The 20,835-nt window shown below is 46.0% G+C and overlaps 1 protein-coding gene and 1 long non-coding RNA gene across 3 annotated transcripts in view; one reads left to right on the forward strand and one right to left on the reverse strand.

The window, feature by feature from the left end:
- LOC137563156 (uncharacterized) overlaps positions 1-19,999 on the forward strand; it is a 65,534-nt gene extending 45,535 nt beyond the window's left edge. For both annotated transcript variants that reach the window (XR_011030271.1, XR_011030272.1), the window contains exons 2-3: positions 10,310-10,441; positions 19,926-19,999. This is a non-coding gene — a long non-coding RNA (uncharacterized lncRNA). The remainder of the gene's footprint in view (positions 1-10,309; positions 10,442-19,925) is intronic.
- FES (FES proto-oncogene, tyrosine kinase) overlaps positions 1-20,835 on the reverse strand; it is a 251,416-nt gene that overhangs the window by 207,973 nt on the left and 22,608 nt on the right. The window lies entirely within an intron of this gene.

Here is a 20,835-nt window from a genome sequence, read left to right on the forward strand (position 1 = left end):
TGAGGCATTGCTTTCCTGTTCGGCCTCACAGTACCACATGCTGGAGTTTCAGATGCATACAGGAATTTAAAAAGCGGTACACTTGTGTAGAAATTATCTACGTACAAGTGGTACCCTTTGTGCAGAAGTGGATTAAGCAGGTCCACAACAATTTTTCCGGTGGTACCCAAGTATGATGGGCATCCAGCGGGCTCAAGCAGACTGTCTTTCCCTTCATATACATTAAAAGCATATGTATATCCAGTCCTGCTCTCGCAAACCTTATATAGCTTAACCCCATACCTGGCACGTTTGCTGGGGATGTACTGTTTAATGGCTAACCTGCCATGGAAGGGAACCAGGGACTCATCCACTGAAATGTTTTGCTCAGGCTTGTATACCTCACAAAACTTTTTGTTGAGGTGATTGAGAAGAGGCCTTATTTTAAATAAGCGGTCACGGTCTGGGTCATCAGAGGGGAGATCGTTATCATTATTGTTAAAATGCAGAAATCGCATGAGCATTTGATAACGGCCCCTGGTCATTGTTGCCCGGTAAATAGCCATCCAATGTATTGGTTTTTTGGACCAATACATTTGGACTTGTGGTTTCCATGTAATGCCCATGTTGAAAGTCAGGCCAAGGAAAGCTTTAAGCTCAGTGATGGATGTGGGCTTCCATTTTGATTTGTAATAAGAGGAAGGATGATCAGCCAAAAATTGTTGAGCATAGATGTAAGTCTGCTCAACGATATATTCCAGGAACTGGTCAGTAATCAGCAACTGAAAAAAATCAAGAGGTGCCATATTTGCGGTCTCAACTAATAATCCGCTGCTTGCGGTAAAAGGGGGGATATTGGGTTCTTCCATATTTGGAGTAGACCATACAAGATCACACATTTCAGGTGGTACCTGAGTGTCTCTCCGAGGTACCTTTCGCCTTCTATTCTGCCGTGGCCTGGCGGCACTTTGACCGCCCTGACTGCTATGGCTGGTTGCTGCAACAGTGTCCACTGCTCTCCCTTCTCTGACACCTGATGGCCCTTCTTCACCCGAATCACTCTCGCTGATGGCCTTAGACTGCACCCTTCTGCGGACTTTCTGCGCTGGTCGCCTTTCGGACTCAGATATAGAGTCGCTATCGGAAATCGACTCTGAGTCATCTATTGGTAGCCACTCAGCGCCCTCAGATTCCTCCCCACTTGTGCTGCTGTTTTGCAGGAAGGCGCATGCCTCTTCTGCCGAGTAAAACCGTTTGGTCATTTTAGTTTCGGGTTTGGGAAAGGTAGGTAGGTTTTTTTGTTTGTTGGTGTTTTTAGATAGGTAGGTAGGTAGGTAGGGCAATCTATACCCCAGAAACGTAAAGTAAACCCCAGAAAAGTTTTTAAAAAGGTAGGGGTTTTTTAGGTATAGGTAGGTAGGGCAAAATATATACGTATAACCTATATATATCTATTTATATATATATATATATATATGTAGATATATATATATATATATATATATATATATATATACATACACACACGTTAAACTGAAGTAAACCCCAGAAAAGTTTTAAAAAGGTGGGAAGTGGGTAGAAGGGCTTAGCTTAGGGATAAGCTGGCAGGGTATGGGAGATACAGGGTTAATGGCCTAGGTATGGGGTATAATACTATATAATTTTAATCAAAAAACACTAAGCTCACGATCAGCAGATCAGCAGCTCCTGTCACATCAGAATCCCCTCAGAGACAGAATGACAGGTTTCTGAGGTGACAGAGCTACTGTAAATAAATGTTTGTAAACATTTTATTAAGATTTTAAGAATGATAGCTGCTATTGGTCATAGCAGCCATCATTCACAATTTCAAGCATTTTGATTGGCTTATGGGAACACTTTCCCACTCACCAATCACTGGGCAAAAAGAGACACTAGGGGGCGTGCTAGGATCAGGCTTTATTGATAGATCATAGCTTCAATGAATGAAGCAGTGATCTATCATATATTAACTTTTATTAACTATATTGATTGGTTGTAGGAATGTATATTCCTACATACCAATCATTCCTACAAGCGAAATCCGCGTGATCGCGCACGTGCACGCGCGCGATCGTGCACAGCACGCAAAAAAACATCTATTGTTTACATTTTTAATGAATGATCACAGCTGCGAGGTGCAGCGGTGATCATTCATATATAGGACATTTGGATTGGTTAAAGGAACGTTTGTTCCTATACTCCAATCCATACTCTATCAGCGGGTAACGCCGGCTCGTGCACGCGCACGTGCGCGCGCCCGGGAAGCCCTGACAGCTGGCAGTCTCATAATCACGTCGTCTGGCTTTCACAGGCATATGCCAGCGACGTGATTATACTGTATGTGGGACACGAACTGGTTAAAGCATTGGAATAAATTTTAGAGTCAACTAAACACATTTTCAGTAGAAAAAATAATAGATTTAAATAGATCTGTACGAGTCCGAAAAGAGGGACAAATGAGGAAAAAAGAGGGACAGTGGGATTGGGCTCCCAAAGAGGGACTTCTCCTTTGAAAGAGGGACAGTTGAGAGCTATATTGACACAGTTGGGACACTGCTGCATACGTTTTAGTGCACTGTCCAATAACCACCTTCTCTCCAGATTAACCACTTAAGGACCATGGGATTTTCTTCTGATCGGTGCTGGGTGGACTCTCCAGCCCGCTGCTCCGATCAGGAAATAGCCAGGGCGATCAGACTTCCCCCCTTTTTTCCCCACTAGGGGGATGTCCTGCTGGGGGGGTCTGATCGCCGCCGGCTGCCCGCACTTTCCGGGGGGGGGGGGGGGGCGGCTCTTCAAAGCCCCCCTCCGCAGCGCTTTCCGCCCTCCCCGGCTTTCCCTCCCTCTCCCTTACCCTGTGAGCGGCGCAGGACAGATATCCGTCCTGCGCCTGATAGGATAGGCTTCTGCCTATCAGATGCCGGCGATCCCCGGCCAATCAGAGGCCGGGGATCGCCAATCTACGTCACGGCGCTGCTGCGCAGCAGCGCCGTGTGATGTAAACAGCGGGGATTTCTTCCCCGGATGTTTACATTATGCGTGCGAGCCGCGATCGGCGGCTCGCACACTGTTCACGGAGACAGTCTCCGTGAACTAGCATGGAGAGGCCGCTCGATCGAGCGGCCGTTTCCATGCTATACCACTAACGACCCGCCAACGCCTATGGGCGTTAGGCGGTCGTTAAGTGGTTTTTAATCTGCCCTACTGAACAAGATCACCAACAGGCATCACAATCACAACCAGATTCTATCAAACGACCTCAGTTTTCAATGACAATGGTGTAATGCCTCTGGGATCCTATACACTCTTGGAAGTCATTGCTGACTATGGTAAGTTATTAGGCTGTGCTGTATTTATTGTTGCTGGCTGTAAATTTCTATGCACACCACCTACTCTGATGAAGCCGGCAGTTTCTGTATGTTTTTATTGTCTACTACTTGTTGTGAAATGCCAAGAAAGGGCTCACTTAAGTCAAAGCCCCATTAACATGTAAGTCCCCTAACAAAGCACAGTGCACTCGAAACGCCCACACAACATGGGCATGCTTCCGGAATCCAGTAAAGTCATATCACAAAGTCCCACTGTTTTATTATTCATGAGAGTGATGTGCACTATACAGCAAATGAAGGGATACGATGCCTGGGTGACAAGTAGGCTTACTGGAATACCACGCAGATCACACTTCACCCATTTAAATTACCTAATGTCCAAACCTTTGACGATATGGACTATCTCGTATATGAGTATGCCTGTGGTAAGCCTTTTATTGGACAGACAGTGAAGGTCAGAAAATGCACTGAAAAGTATAGCTGCATGGGCCTGCATGGGTCCTATAATGCTCTTTTCTTTATGACCATTGTAGTCACTAGCTAAATTCAGAACTGTGATGGTGAATGAAGTGTGTGACGAATGGGAAGAATGTAGGATGGGGGGTGCTCAGCTGAGCTTTGTGGTGCCTAGCAGAGGCATATGTACACAATTTCTATTGATCTTTCATTTACAGAAGCAGTACTTGTATTCCATGAGTTGAAGAAGAACTAAGTTGGCCATACATGTTACAGCCTCATAACTAACCAAAGGAACAGAACATGTGTGTCGCCCACTCTGCAATCTGCTTAGAGATAATGAAACACTATCCAAGTGTCTAATCCATGTTTTATACAACCACGTCCTATTTTTCCTAATTAAAGTGATTCTTATCTCACTCAGTGTACGCATGTTTAGCTTGCCAGACACAGTCTAGCTCCATAAGCTATGATCCTGTGTAAGGGTATTATTACAGATAGTCCCCTATGTACAAGTGACTCAAGTTACACATTTTGATACATACAAAGTTGTCCTCATGTCCAAAATATACAGTACTGTTTTTGTTAATACATTGATTTTGTTGTTACATGTTACAATGTTGTATAAACTGTTGTGTAAGTAGCAAAAAACACATTAAAAGCACGTTGACAACACCCACAAAACGTTGTTTACACTATATGTCCAAATCCAGAGTTATTGGAAGTAAATCATTTATCCACGTTTCACTGTGTTTAACAATTATTATTATTGATTGTATTTAGAAAAGTACTGCTAGTGATCTCCAGGCCGCCGGGTTGTATTTCTGTATTGTATTGTGTTATACTGTGTGTGAGAGAGGTTCCATGTAATTCTGAAATGTTGGACTAAGCATATTTGTTATCTATGAAATTTGATTTCCTAATTGCTGCGCTGGCTAACATCCATATTATTATTATTAAACATATTAATTAAACATATTGATTATTACCATTGATGGGTTAATAGCCAATCCCTACCAGTTATACAGCACCCACATTCCACAAGCCGAATATCCTAAGGGAATAAGTGTATGTGTTAAAACACTCACATCTTGCTTGCCACAACAGCATTATTAGAAAACACACACAATGCTGCACTGCTGTGAGGGTTTTTTCCCCACATGCAAAATCTGCATTAAAGTGTGAACAATCCCATTGACTTATATTGGCTTTAAGTGCAAATTAAATTTGCATGCTGTAAAAGACATGCAGTTGTGAGCCCTGCTTGGCAGCATTATCTCAGATGCGATTGCATTGTGTATAGTGTATTTCAATGGGAATAGCTCAAGTCGTACAATGTATGTATCCTAATGCATTTTACTTATATGCATTTAAAAAACCTACAATTCTCTGTGCTTCCTGTTTATTGCTGTATGGACACATTGCTAAATATAACACAGAATTATTATTATTAATTGGGTTTATATAGCGTAAACATATTACGCAGCTGGAAAATAAATAAGGTTACAAACGTTGATAATAGTGGTGACAGTCAACACACAATAGACAATAAGCAATAAGGTACACAATGCCAGATCATACACTGGAGTAACAGTCTCAGGGCTACAACCCACTAGAGCGATTTTTGAGCATTTAGGGAGCGACTCAAAATGCTAGCGATTTCCCTAAATGCTCACCTAATGTTAATGGATGGGCCAAATTCCACTGCAGTGATTGCGATTAGCAAAATCGCTAACGCAGGACATGCAGCATTTTTTAACCGTTAGTGTTTCTGCAGTGTAAAGTATATAAACGCTGGCGTAATCACTCATGAATTGCTATGCAGAGCGATTTACTAGCGTTTTTAAATTACTGCACACTGTAAAAAAAATAAAAAAAATTAATTGAAAGGACAACTCGGAAATAAAAACAATAGCAAATCGCTACACAATTGCTGGCAAAAAGCTTACACTTTATAAAATCACTACCAAAATCGCCAGAAAACCCTCATGAAATCACTTACAAAACGCTCATTAAAAACACTAGCGATTGCGATTTGTAGTGGGTTCCGGGCCTCATTCAGGTTCACGTTACTATGTAAGCAGAGTGCGTAGATACACAAAGAGGGAGGGTCCTGCCAAAGGCTTACAATCTAAATGGATGTGGGGTAACACAACAGGAGGTGGCTGAGTGGAAATTCCCTTGGTGTGATTTCAAAACTGTGGAGAATTGCTGGTGAATTCTGGTAAATTCGATTTGATTGCTTTACAATGCTTTAAAATGCTATCCTTTAAACACGAACAGCCTAGGGCCTTGGTTATGTACAAAGCCAGAGCAAATATAATCAGGATGGTCTACTCAGTGGAGGCAGTTAGCATATCAGCAGCGGGTGGTGGTCTCCAGAGAAGATTTATCATCAAGATGCAGACCAACCTCTGCCTTTACAGCAAGGGGCACCCAAAGTAAAAGGGTTATCCATTCTGCCAGAAAGATATGGAAGGAGAAATCATCCTCACTCTGCATACATTTCAAATGGCCGCATCCACATTTTGGTGCAAGGTGAAGCAGAAAGATGGCTCACCCTGCTGCAGGCAGATTGCTGGGTGGTATTAATGCTATTTCCTCTCTAAGTTGTTGCAACTCAGGGGGAATACATCATTTAGTCACCCGGGTATTGCCAGTGGCCAAATTATATCTTTTCTTCTTTCTAACTTGAGCCCCAGCTATCGCTGTTGCCCCAACTGAGCGCTATAATATAGCCGCAATTCCTTCTATGGTCTATGGCAGCGCCCAAATGATCGGCACAGTGATGCGCTGAAATTAGCGGTTTTTCTCATTCTACTCAGACTGGAGTAATATGATGGAGGAAATAAAAACAAAAAAGTGAGTTACAAAAAAAGCCATCCACAGGTGAGATCGTGACAGGCCTAAAGGTGCGTACACACATGTGACTATAGTCGTTTGAAACTATCGCTCCCCGATCGTTTCAAACGACGATCGTTTAAAAAAAAGCAACCAACGATCATTAAGTCTGACGGACAAGCTAGATCGTTAAAAATGAACAATCTAGCTTGGCGGATTTTTTCCAACGACGATCGTTTGCAAAAGTAGTACATCGTTGGAAACTGTCGTTCGTACTAGGCTTGACATTCGCATTTCGCTATTTCTCCATGAAACATCTCATTTTTATGTGCAAGCGCAATAGTTGCTTTACGTGATATAACGTTCGTTCTAACGATCAGATCGTTACACACATTTAAAAACTAACTTTACTTAGGTCGTTCTTTCATCAATTAAAAGTTCGTTCCTCATTCACAACGAACGATCGTTGTCGCATGTGTGTACGTAGCATAAGGAGAGATAAATAAGGAGTTAAGTCAAATAAGAAGACATAAATAAGAAGAGATAAACTATGGGTTAAGTCAGGTAAGAAGAGATAAATCATGGCAATAGTGTGGAATGTTGGAATGCTTAAAGAAGATCTGTGGTGAATTTACAGCACATTAAAATAACCATATTACTGTTTGCCTCATTATTCCCGCTCTTCATTTCTCCTATTTTCACTGCTCCTCTCTGCCAATAACTAACTTAATTAATAAAATATAATTTTAAACCTTTGGGCAAGATGGCTGCAATGTAAAGTGCTTCTGGGTCAGTACACAGTCTCCCTGTATTGCTGTGCAGGAGAGCTGAGCTGAAGCCTCAAGAGGCAGATATCCTTCCCCCTGCTGTCTGGAGCTCGCAGAAAGGTCAGGGATGACTCATCAGATGATGTGCAGCAGGGGAAGGGGGAGGCATATAGCAGGGAGTAACAGCTTCTAGACCAGGGGTAGGGAACCTATGGCTCGGGAGCCAGATGTGGCTCTTTTGATGGCTACATCTGGCTCACAGACAAATCAAGTAAGGGGTTGATTCACTAAGCTACACTGCTCAAGCAGCACAAGTAAAATTTTCTAAGTAGGCACATACTGCTGTAGCGTGCACTACTAACTTACTTGCGCTCCCCCAAAACGATCGGCTGCTCCAATGGTCCCACTCTGGACCCTGTCTGGTCCAGTAACTTAGTAGGATGAGATCCCTGTACCTTGATTGGCCCAATAGGCTGCCTGTCACTTGACATGCAGCTTATTGGGCGAAAGTGCGGGGATCTCGTCCTACAAAGTGAATCAACTCCCAAGTCAGCTAGCTAATTGTACAAGCAGTTAGTCGGTATTTCTCTTGTCTGTCTCTCGGGGAAATTAATGAAACCCAAGAGAAGCTGAAGATGTGTCTGCAACTTCCGCTGCCCGCCGGATCAACTGTATACACATCACCATGGCAACAGGAACGTGAGCCCTACTGTCCCAGTTTGAAACATATTATATGGCTCTCACGGAATTAAATTTTAAAATATGTGGCGTTTATAGCTCTCTTAGCCAAAAAGGTTCCTGACCCCTGTTCTAGACTGTCTGCCTTTTCCTGCAGCACAATATTCGTCTAACTAGATGAATAATTAGAAAGGAGCAGGAGAGAGACAACACAGTTGTTTCTACATGAGACAGAGAAAAAAAGATTAGTACTTATGAAAGGAACATATCTCTTCATTTAAATTGCATTTTGAAAAAGGGCTACAGAACCCCTTTAAGAGAGTCAAAGGCAAATGATACATAACAATTATATTTAAGGACCATGCATGGAGTGACGGTCTACGCTGTGATCTGTCAGTCCATCAAGGTTAAGGTTTCGGTGTGACAGACCTTTCAAAGAACAATTTGTTTTAGATATCTCACTCTGGGCCATATGCAATTAACTTTTTCACCTGACTTTTCTCCGAGGAGATAATTTTTCATCTCTGATTTAAAATAACTTTTCAGCACTTTTCAACAAAAAAAGTACCAATAAGATGGTGAAATAGTACTACTAAATTTATATGCTTTCTGCTGGCTTAAAGGGGAATTTATTGACAAGTTTAAAAATATCACTTGGGAGAAAACTCAGGTGAAAAAGTGAATTGCATATCGCCCTCTGTGTTTTACAACTAGTGCTGTAAGGAAGAAATGGATAGTGTGTTGGTCTAACCAAACTACTGGTTCAATTTCCACATTGGATAGTGACAGTCCTAAATAAAATATAAGGGGGCTCGCAGTGTGGCCTTTCTTGTGTGTAGGGAGGTTGACGGTTTGAAAGAGGCCCAAATCATTTATAGTGCAAAGTAGCTCTCTTCCTGGCTAGAAGTGGGCATCCACCCATGCATTGAAGTCTCTAGGGATTATCCATCTAGGGTGTTCTAATGCTAGGCAAGATAGAAGATCAGCAATTTCCTTCAGAAAGCCAGAGCCATCGCCAGGCGGGCAGTAGATGAGCAATAAGTTTATGCTTTTCTCAGCTAAAAGTTGGGCAGCCAGACATTCAAAAGAATGCATTAGCCAGCATTATGAAGTCACCTTCTGTGGATCCTCAGTATATGAAGAGTACTTGGGTGGGGGATGGAAGAAGACAGCTCAGCTCACTTCCAAGCTACAAATGTAGAAACCCATTTAAGAGAGGTGGCAGACCAACCAAAGTTTTCTACAAAGTTGTTTTTACCTCACTTAAAAGGCAATTAGCCATAGACTATGTGTAAAACTACACTTGAACACACGAAATAAACAAGATTAGATTATAACAGTATAGAGAATTCTCATACTTCTTTATATACTTCCTGCTGAGCTTAAACGGAACAGAATGTGACCACTGCTACATCTGCATCCTTCCAATTTGTCTGTCACACTTTGGCCTCAAATTCAATTCACTAAGGGCAGTTTGGTAAAATACCGCATTAGCTATTTTACACTTTATTCCCACATGCAGTAGAAGTTAAGTATGGTAATATACCAAAAAATGTGCATCAATTTACTTAGCCATGTTCGGTAGTCTCACCAGCTGTGGAGCAGGTTGGGCAGCAAGCTATCAGTCTTCTCTTACAAGTCTGTGCATGAGCCGTTCTACTTTTCTGTCCAGCGCATCCACAGCATCCCTTTAACCTCCTTGGCGGTATGGACAAGCTCAGCTCGTCCATGAGCGCCGGAGGGCGCCGCTCAGGCCCCGCTGGGCCGATTTTCACAATTTTTTTTTTTTAAAAGACCCCTGCGCAGCCTGGCCAATCAGTGCCAGGCAGTGCTGAGGGGTGGATCGGCACTTCGTCTGACGTCACGACGTCGATGACATCATCGCGAACGTCGTCATGGCGACGGGGGAAGCCCTTAAGGAAATCTTGTTCAGAATAGGATTTCCTTACGTGGGTACGCGCCGGCGGCGATCGGAAGGGTGGGAGGGACGCTGCAGGGAGGGGGGCATCATGTAGCTAGTGCTAGGCTAGCTACATGATTTAAAGAAAAACATTTTTTAAAAACTGCTGCGCCGCCACCCTGGCGCAGGTAATAGAACGCCAGGGTGGTTAAATGTGCATCTGAGCTAACTAGAGAGCTCTTATGCGTAATAGTATACAATTATGGACATCTAAAGGATACCAAAAAAGTATTTTGAAATGATAAAAGTCTTTCTTCTTCTGTTCTGCCTTTCTGAAGTCCTGCCTGCCAGACTATCGGATCAAATGGGGTGAGAAGTGGGGCTGTGTGGCTCTCCCTATTGGCTGCCTGCTACATCTGTCAACTTTTACCGCAAGGAGATTGTGAGTTACTGGCTGGTCAGAGCTGCAGGTAAATACTGAACACTTTTACTCAATTTCAGATGCTTTAATCTTTGTGAATTGCAATTACTTGATGTTTCTTGAGGATGTTTACAGCACAAGTCAGTAACTGACCTCACTAGTTGGTAATTTTACTCTTGTTTTCAATCGTTTTTATTAAAGTTTTTAGAAAAAGAAACATGCTACCTGTAACCAGGGATGCTCGGATGTGCCTCATCCACGAATTCGGCAATCCGCGTGGTTGCAAAAAAAAATCCGCATTCGGCCCCGCCGCATGCGGATTTTCGTCCGCGTCCACGCAACCACGCGGATTTTCTGCCGTGAATGGCGTAATCACGCGTGGATTCCCGCCCGGAGGTGGATTTTCTTTTAACGTTAATAACAAAGCCCCCATACATGCTACAATCCCCCAAATTGCATGGATTATCGAGGCGATAAGGGGCAACATAACTTCAACATAAAAAATTCCCCCAAATTTTTTTTTTCTAGTGAAAATGGATTTTAAAGTGAAATCAACACTTTAAATGGGGCTATTAATTGGTAATAAGTGGTTTTAAAAAGGGATATACGCGTTAAGCAATCAAAGAGGTGAAGGCGAGTTCCAATGGCACTTGGCGGCGAAGGTACCGCTGGAGGAGGAGGAGGCAAAGGCCCCAGAGAGGTTTTTGTAATTTTTTTTTTTTTTTTTGCTGCAATTAGCAATGACATCGCAGCAGAGTTGTCAGTGGACACGGGAAGTGTGAACGCAGAGTGCAGTGGTGGTTGCGACTGAGTCAGGAGAAGGACTATGCGGGCGGTCAGTTCAGCAGCACAGAAGGACCACGGCAACATACTAGTAGTAGTAGTAGCAGCACAGCGTCATAGTGCTGGCCAAAAAATTAAATGCACCCGGTGACCCGGGCAGTGTGAACGCAGAGTGCAGCAGCGGGAAGCGACTGAGTCAGGAGGAGGAGGACAATGCGGGCGGTCAGTTTAGCAGCAGCAGCACAGAAGGACCATGCCAACATACTGGTGGTAGTAGTAGTAGCACAGTGTCATAGTGCTGGCCAAAAAATTTAATGCACCCGGTGACCCAGGCAGTGATAACGCAGACAGAGTGCATTAGTGGTACCGTGGTAGCGACTGAGTCAGGAGGAGGAGGACGACAAAGTGGGCGTTCAGTTCAGCAGCAGCACAGAAGGACCATGGCAACATACTGGTGGTAGTAGTAGTAGCACAGTGTCATAGTGCTGGCCAAAAAATTAAATGCACCCGGTGACCCGGGCAGTGTGAACGCAGACAGAGTACATTGGTGGAAGCGACTGAGTCAGGAGGAGGAGGACAATGCGGGCGGTCAGTTCAGCAGCAGCACAGAAGGACCATGGCAACATACTGGTGGTAGTAGTAGCAGCACAGCGTCATAGTGCTGGCCAAAAAATTAAATGCACCCGGTGACCCGGGCAGTGTGAACGCAGACAGAGTACATTGGTGGAAGCGACCGAGTCAGGAGGAGGAGGACAATGCGGGCGGTCAGTTCAGCAGCACAGAAGGACCATGGCAACATACTGGTGGTAGTAGTAGTAGCACAGCGTCATAGTGCTGGCCAAAAAATTAAATGCACCCAGTGACCCGGGCAGTGTGAACGCAGAGTGTAGTAGCGACTGAGTCTGAGTAGCGACTTAGGGGTTACTAAGAGATACTATACATGACTTCATAGTGGAAAATAATCTTATTTCTCAGCATCAACATGGGTTTACTAAAGACAGGTCCTGTTTGACTAACATGCTCAGCTTTTATGAGGTAGTGAATGCTAATATGGATATTGGGAATGCTGTAGATGTGATATACTTAGACTTTGCTAAGGCATTCGACACTGTTCCCCACAAAAGTCTGGTGCAAAAGATGAGGATGCAAGGACTGGGGAAGAGTCTGTGTGCTTGGATAGGGAACTGGCTAATGGACAGAAAACAAAGAGTTGTGGTCAATGGATCATACTCAAAATGGGAGACTGTTAGCAGTGGGGTCCCACAGGGGTCTGTACTGGGTCCAGTGCTCTTCAATTTATTTATTAATGACCTAGTGGATACAGTAGTGAGCAATGTTGCTATTTTTGCAGATGATACAAAATTGTGCAGAATCATCAACTCTAAGGAAGATAGTGTTATATTGCAACAGGATCTGGATAGGATGGCTATATGGGCACATACATGGCAGATGAAATTCAATGTTGACAAATGTAAAGTCATGCATTTTGGTCGTACCAATGGTCTAACACCATACAAAATAAATGGGATACAGTTGGGGACATCAAACTTGGAGAAGGACTTAGGAGTACTCATCGACAACAAGTTAAATAATCGTACTCAATGCCAAGCCGCTGCAGCTAAAGCGAACAAAATTTTGGGATGCATTAAAAGGGAAATAAAAACTCGAGATGCTAGCATAATATTGCCCCTGTTTAACTCTCTAGTAAGGCCACATCTGGAATATGGAATTCAGTTCTGGGCACCACATTACAAAAAAGATATTGCAGTTTTAGAGCAGGTGCAGAGACGAGCAACAAAATTGATACGTGGGATGGAAGGTCTCACTTACCAAGAAAGGTTAGATAAACTGGGTTTATTTAGTCTAGAGAAAAGACGCCTTAGAGGAGATCTAATTAACATGTATAAATACATCAGAGGGCAATATAATAGCTTGGCGGATGAGCTTTTTGTCCCTAGGCCTTCTCAAAGGACTAGAGGACATGATCTGCGCATGGAGGAAAAACGTTTTAGCCATTTATTTAGGAAAGGGTTCTTTACAGTAAGAGTGATTAAGATGTGGAATGCATTGCCACAGGAAGTCGTTATGGCAAACTCTATACCTGCATTTAAAGGGGGCTTAGATGCTTTCCTTGCGTTGAATGACATCCATGGCTACAATTACTAGGTAATGCCAATGATGTTAATCCAGGGATTTTATGATCAACAGGGATATGTGAGGGAGCAGGCTGGAGTTGTACTTTGTACTGGTTGAACTCGATGGACGTATGTCTTTTTTCAACCAAAGTAACTATGTAACTATGAGTCAGGAGGACAAAGCGGGCGGTCAGTTCAGCAGCTCAGAAGGAGGACCATGGCAACTTACTGGTAGTAGTACCATAACGCCAAAAAATTAACCAAGGTAGGCACTAGGCAGGTAGTAACTCTTTATAAAGGCAGGCATAGTTAACAACAGCACATGCAGCAGCCACTTCATGTCCCCCTGTGTCCGACAATAGGGGCCAGGAACTCACCTTCCATCCAAGCCTGGTTGATTTTCAGGAAGGTGAGTTTGTCCACAGAGGCGTAGGAGAGCCGAGAGCGCTTCTCTGTGACCATGCCACCGGCTGCACTAAAGCATCTCTCTGAGAGGACACTGGAAGGAGGGCAGGATAGGAGTTCCAGGGCGTACTGGGAAAGCTCGCTCCAGATGTCCAGTCTCTTGACCCAGTACTCCAAGGGGTCCACGGGGCTGTCGGTGTCATTGAGCCCACTGGATGACCCCATATAGTCAGACACCATGGTGGTCAGTCGTTGCTTGTGCTGGTTGGTGGTGGATGCTGTGGCGGGCACCTCTGTTCTGGGCTGCTGCACTGCATACAGGCTCTTGCTTAGGCTCTTCAGGTCTCCGGGGCGCCAGTTGCTGCTGCTGCTGCTGGTGCTGGTGGTTGTTGTTGTGCTGCTAGTGGCAATGGCAGGCACCTCTTGCTGGCTTGGCAGAGCAGTTACAGTGGGGGTGGAAGGCTGGGGGAATGCTTCCAGTAGTCTGCGCACAAGGGCCTCCTTCAACTCCCTTGTGCGTTGCTCGGTGGTGGATGGCGTCATGAAGTCTCCCAGCTTCCCCTTCAGACGGGGATCAAGCATCAAGGTAATCCAGATGTCCTCCCTTGAATGCATCTGGATCACCCGGGGGTCCCTGCGAAGGCAGCGCAAAATGTGCACAGCCATGGGAAACAAGTGGGCCCTGCCAGCAAGATCTTCCTCGTCCTCGCCATTGTCCCATAACGCATGCCTGTCCTCTCCCTGTGCCATGTCGTTGTCCTCCTCAAACCGCCATCCACGTACAACGTCTGCTGCACTCTGCTCCTCCTCCTCATTCAGGTTAGGGACCTCCAACTCTTCCACTACCTGCTGTGAGCCCTCCTCTGAGCTGGACTGTGCTGCCATCTGCTCCTGTTCTTCCAACTGCCTCAGGGCTTCATCCCCACGCTCAATTAAATTGTCCATTGCCTGCTCCAGTAGACAAACCAAGGGCACCCGCTGGCACACAGAGGCCCGCTCCTCACTGACCATCTTGGTTGCCTCCAGGAAGGGACTCAGCACCAGGCATACTTGCTGCATCAGTGTCCACTGAGTGGCAGTAATCATGGGGACTTGCTGGTTGCTGGGGACACTTGGGTCTAGCATGTAGGCCCTAAGAGCCAGCCTGTGCTGACACAGCCGCTCCAACATGGCCAGAGTCGAATTCCAGCGAACTGGCATGTCGATGATCATCCGGTGTTGTGGCCTTCCATACTGCTGCTGTAAGGTGGACAAGAGTGCAGAGGCAGTGGCTGACAGGCGGAAAAAGCGTACCACCGCCCGGGCATCCTGCAGCAGCTCGCTCATCCCCTGGTAGGTGCGCAAGAAGCGCTGCACCACAAGATTGAGCACGTGGGCCAAGCAGGGGATGTGCTGGAGGTTTCCCTGCTGCACTGCTGCCACCAGGTTGGCCCCGTTATTGGCTGCCACATACCCCACTTCCAGGCCTCTGGGGGTCAGCCACCTCCGCTCCTGCTTCCTGAGGGCGGCCAGGACGTTGGTGGCCGTAAGCCTCTCCTTCCCCAGGGTCACCAATTTTAAAAGGGCTTGGCAGTGCCGAGGCTTGGCGCTGCTGCTGCCGAGGCGGGCTTGCTTTCCGGGTGCAGAGGGAGTGTCGTGACAGGACCCTTCTGCATCCCCCCTGATCCCGCGTGGTGGCACCACTAGCTGGGCTGATGCGCTCTTGTCCTCCCTCCCTTCCATCAGTGTCACCCAGTGGACCGTAAAGGACAGGTAGCGGCCTGTCCCAAATCTGCTACTCCACGAGTCCATGGTCACGTGGACCCGCTTGCCCACAGAGTAGTCCAGGGAACGGGCCACGTTTTCCACCGCAAACTTGTGGAGTGCTGGGATCGCGCTCCTGCTGAAATAGTGGCGACTGGGGACTTGCCACTCGGGGATGCCAAATTGGAGCAGCGTCCGCATGGCGCTCCCCTCCTGCACCAGGGAGTAGGGAAGCAGCTGTGATGCCATGGCCCGGGCCAGCAAGCCATTTAGTTTGCAGATCCGCCTGTGGCTTGGAGGCAGAGGCTTGGTCAGACCCTGAAAGGTGTCGCTCAGCAGGGTCTGACGACGCTGGGATGCAGGGGAGACAGAGGAGAGAGACGAACACTGGCTGCCAGCCTCAATGTCTGTGTCCTGAGTAGCCGAGGTGGAAGAGCGCTTGCGTGCTACTACTGCTGCTGCTTTGGGGGATTCATGACCCTGAGGGAGGGATGATGCTGCTGCGCTGGTGGGCCTTCTGCTCTCAGGAACCCCTGCCAGCAGTGCCTGCTTCCTCTTAAACTCCGCATACTCGCGGCAGTGGCGGCTTCTCAGGTGGCCCTGGAGGGATGAGGTACCCATCTTGCTCAGACTTTTCCCACGGCTAAATCTTTTGCTGCATAACCTGCACACCGCATACCTTTTGTCACCAGTACATTCCTCAAAGCAATCCCACACTGGTGACTTTAATTTACTGCGGCCCCCACTAGCAGAGGGTGCAGCGGAACAATGTGTGGTAGTAGTTGCCGGGGGTTGCATGGTGGTGGTGCCGGCTGAAGCAGTGTCCTGTCTACTTCCTCCACGCCCACTGCTGCCGATGCCCCTGCCCCTGCCTGACATATGGCGATATCCTTGCCTAGGCCGAGGTGACTCGTCATCCTGCTCTGCCTCTGACCATTCTTCCACGGACTCAGCAGGCTGCACATAGTTAGGGTCCACAACGTCGTCATCATCAGCAGCATCATCATAATCCAGCTCTTCCTCTGACTCCCCCGCCTCCTCTTCTGTCCCTACATCCCCAGACACAGACCCCTCTTCTTCATCACCAGAACTCAACAACGCTTGTGATTGTGGCCCGATCTCAATCTCTGCCACATCAGTCCCCAGTAAGTCCTGAGCTTCTTGCATCAGCAGGTTCCCAGATGGCGGACTGAGGGACAGAACGCTGTCATCCTGGGAGGGCTGCTGACCAGTGGGTGCTGGGGTGGATGTCACAACAAGCGTGGGACGTTGGCTGCTGCTGCTGCTGCTGCTTGGAGTGGTGCTCACAGTAGAGGTCTGGGAGGAAGTCATGATGTCCATGAGTACGTCAGGTTCCATTTGCTCAACCACCACACGGGGACCAGAAACTTTAAAATATTTGGACAATGGCGTCCGCTGACTCGGCCCAGGCTTTGCTGCCCCCCTTTCTGCTGCATCACGACCACGTACAGCTGGGCGTCCTCTCCCTGGACGTGGAGCAGTCCCAGAAGTGGCTGAGGCAATTGAACTCCCTTTCCTCTCACCCCGCGAAACCCTGCCAGACATGTTGCTAGTAATGAATCACTGGATGCAGTGGGCACAGTACAAGGTCACTGAAGGATGCACCAGGCACAGTACAACGGCACTGAAGGATGCAGTGGGCACAGTACAAGGTCACTGAAGGATGCAGTGGGCACAGCAGTGGGCACTGGATATACAACTAGGTCACTGAAGGATGCAGTGGGCACAGTACAAGGTCACTGAAGGATGCAGTGGGCACAGCAGTGGGCACTGGATATACAACTAGGTCACTGAAGGATGCAGTGGGCACAGCAGTGGGCACTGGATATACAACTAGGTCACTGAAGGATGCAGTGGGCACAGTACAAGGTCACTGAAGGATGCAGTGGGCACAGCAGTGGGCACTGGATATACAACTAGGTCACTGAAGGATGCAGTGGGCACAGTACAAGGTCACTGAAGGATGCAGTGGGCACAGCAGTGGGCACTGGATATACAACTAGGTCACTGAAGGATGCAGTGGGCACAGTACAAGGTCACTGAAGGATGCAGTGGGCACAGCAGTGGGCACTGGATATACAACTAGGTCACTGAAGGATGCAGTGGGCACAGCAGTGGGCACTGGATATACAACTAGGTCACTGAAGGATGCAGTGGGCACAGTACAAGGTCACTGAAGGATGCAGTGGGCACAGCAGTGGGCACTGGATATACAACTAGGTCACTGAAGGATGCAGTGGGCACAGTACAAGGTCACTGAAGGATGCAGTGGGCACAGCAGTGGGCACTGGATGTACAACTAGGTCACTGAAGGATGCAGTGGGCACAGTACAAGGTCACTGAAGGATGCAGTGGGCACAGCAGTGGGCACTGGATATACAACCAGGTCACTGAAGGATGCAGTGGGCACACAAGGATGTCACACTGTGTAATGAGATGCTTATATGCCAGCGAGCGAGCAGTGGGCACTGGGCACGGCACAAGGTCACTGACAGAATGAATGAACAGCGCTGGCAGAGAGTGGCGGCGCCGGCGGTGTGACTGGCTGCCTGCAAATAGTACAAGTGTATAACTGTCACTGGAATATACAAGTGAACACTGCAGCTGCACTAACTTGGCTGCCTGCACTACACACAGATAATCCCCACTCCCACTACACTGCAGCACTGAACCTGCCTGCACTACACACAGTTAAATAATCACTAGACTCCCACACTCCCACTACACTACACTGACTACAACTAACTACAGCAATCACTCACTGACTAGCTAACTGTGTACAGTATAAGAGCAGTGTTAGCAAAAAAAAAAGCTTTGTTTTTAACACAATAAATGCACTTGCTCAAACAACAATGGCCTGGAGATAATCCTCTCAGCACCACAGTCTAGCAAGGACAGAGCTTTTCCATCATGGCCGCCGCTTTATATTCAGGAGGGGAGGGCATAGCTCCCCTCCTGTGATTAGTTGCTAGGGCCTGGCTGGGGCCCTCTGATTGGCCTGCAATGTGTCACTTCCGCATAGTTTGATGCATTTCCGCTAACCACGACTTCAGCGCCGGGTTTCACGAGCGTGAATGCGGATTTCTGTCCGCATTCACACGAAGCCGAAGCAGATTTTCGTGGTTGAAAATCTATTCACGGCTTAGCGTGTCCGAGGCGGAATGCGTCAAAATGGTCGTGAATCCACGCGTAAGCGTGATCACGACCTGGCGGTGAGCACCGCTGCTTGTAACAAGATTACATATTGCTTGAAAGTATGTGTACAGCAGACAAAATTTGTAATACAGTAAACCCATTGAGCTGGTAATCCATTCTATATTTATCATACTCAACAGATAATATGTAGAGAAATAACACAATTTTGCAAAAAGAAGGATATGTATTTACTAATATTTAGCATATCAAATCAGTAAAATGAGTTATAAGGATGTGCTTATTAAATAAAAAGGGGGGAGGGGGGAAAAATAGGGGGAGTATTCATAGAAACATAACTCAACAGAGAAGGTCATCCATCCCATCATTAAACCACTCATGGTCAGATGGAGACAACTCATATCATCATTTTGTCAGTTGCAAATGTGGCCGAGCCTCCAGCAAGGCCAGGCTTGCCATGTAACTAGAGCCATTTTAGGATCCAAAACGAAAGTATCACTTTAGTTATAATGGGTCTGGAGGGAACGAAGAGACTAGGAATTGGTTTATATACTTAATGTAATAGGTTTATGCAAAGGGCTTCTGTATCCATACATTAGCAAGGTTGAACCAGTTAAGAAGAAAAGGAAAAAAAAAAAAGAAGAAGAAAGAGATTACAGGGGAAAAAGAGAAGTAATGGAGAGTGAGGAATCGAAAGTAAAGGAAGATTAAAAAGGGGGGGGGGGGATGACAGAAGGGAAAGGTCATAGGGACGAGGAGTAAGTTAATCAGCAGTATTTGTGCGTAAAGCCTACAGGACTCAATCTAAGTCGCAGGTCTCAACAAGTGCGTACCATCGTTGTATGCTCTAGATCTAGGAAATATGAGATTAGGGGATCCCATGTTTTATGGAACTTCCCCATAGTATCATTTATGAACAAGCATGCAGATCAAGTGCTCTGACTGAAGTTTGACTACATTAGTTCATGCTTGTTTTAGGTGGATGATTCAGACACTACTGCAGCCAAAGAGATCAGCAGGACTGATTAAAATGAAATAAATATGGCAGTCAACATATGCCTCTCACTTCAGGTTCCCTTTAAGGAAAAGAGGATACTTCCTATCTCCATTTGTCCCTCCAAAAAAGCAGAAGCCCCAAAGGGAGCGACTAAATTGACATTGCCTACTCAAGTAAATAAAATGTTATATGACTGACCTATAACTTCTTTACATTAAGGACTGAAATAAAATAAATCACACAGAAGACATCTTGCAATAATAAATCCATGTGTATTTTCAATATTCTTCTTCTAGGTTCTTTTTTTCATGATTGGAGAACTCCGCCTCACCATCTGTACTTGCTACAATCCCTGCTACAACTGACTGGGTACTCAGCCACTGGCATTTTTGAGTGTGCTGCCTGGGCTTCCCATAGGTCCATTTGTCTGGCACAATGGAAATCCTTGACATTACCTCAAATAAGCTCCGATGGAAAATTTAAATAAGAGGATGGAATTTCCATTATTACACATACATACACAAAGCGATGCTCGTGGAAAAGAAAGTGGCCATGAAAAAGGGATTACACCCGTAATAAAGCCTTTTTTCGACCACTACTGTTTTTTTCCCTGACAAGTTAATTAGAGCAGGTCTCACTTACCTCCACTGAAAATAATGGACATGCTGCTGAGCCATGTAGTTACGCTGCAAATGCACATAAGTGCAAATCTCTCTGAGGAGGCCAAGTATAAAGTCTGATAAGAGTGGATGGGGTTCACACGTTAAAAGCTGTTAATATTGCCTTGCACTGCGCAAGGAAATATTAGCAACTTTTAGTGAGTGAACCACATCCACTCTCATCAGACGTGGCTGCCAGCATTGTACCACGTGTTGCGCAATTAGCAGTACCCGCAGTACATGGGTAATAGGAGCATTGCAATGGTAAGGGACGTGATGTGCGTTACAATAGCAACTCTCACGCCAACCCATTCACTGCGGTGAGGCTTACTGCGCAATGTGCAGTACTCTGCTGGAGTTAGTACCAGTAATATTGCTGTATGCTGTCTGCACACATTAATATGAACAGCTTTTAGTAAAAATTCCTCCTAAAAACATAGAAACTAGATAAACCAAGTTGGATATAAGATATTTCAAGAATGGCACAAAAAGGTTGGGACACTGTGTAATATATCAATAATAAGAAAATAAAGATATATGCAATTCT

The sequence above is a fragment of the Hyperolius riggenbachi genome, chromosome 3, assembly GCF_040937935.1.
Source record: "Hyperolius riggenbachi isolate aHypRig1 chromosome 3, aHypRig1.pri, whole genome shotgun sequence".
NCBI classification, from domain to species: Eukaryota; Metazoa; Chordata; class Amphibia; order Anura; family Hyperoliidae; genus Hyperolius; species Hyperolius riggenbachi.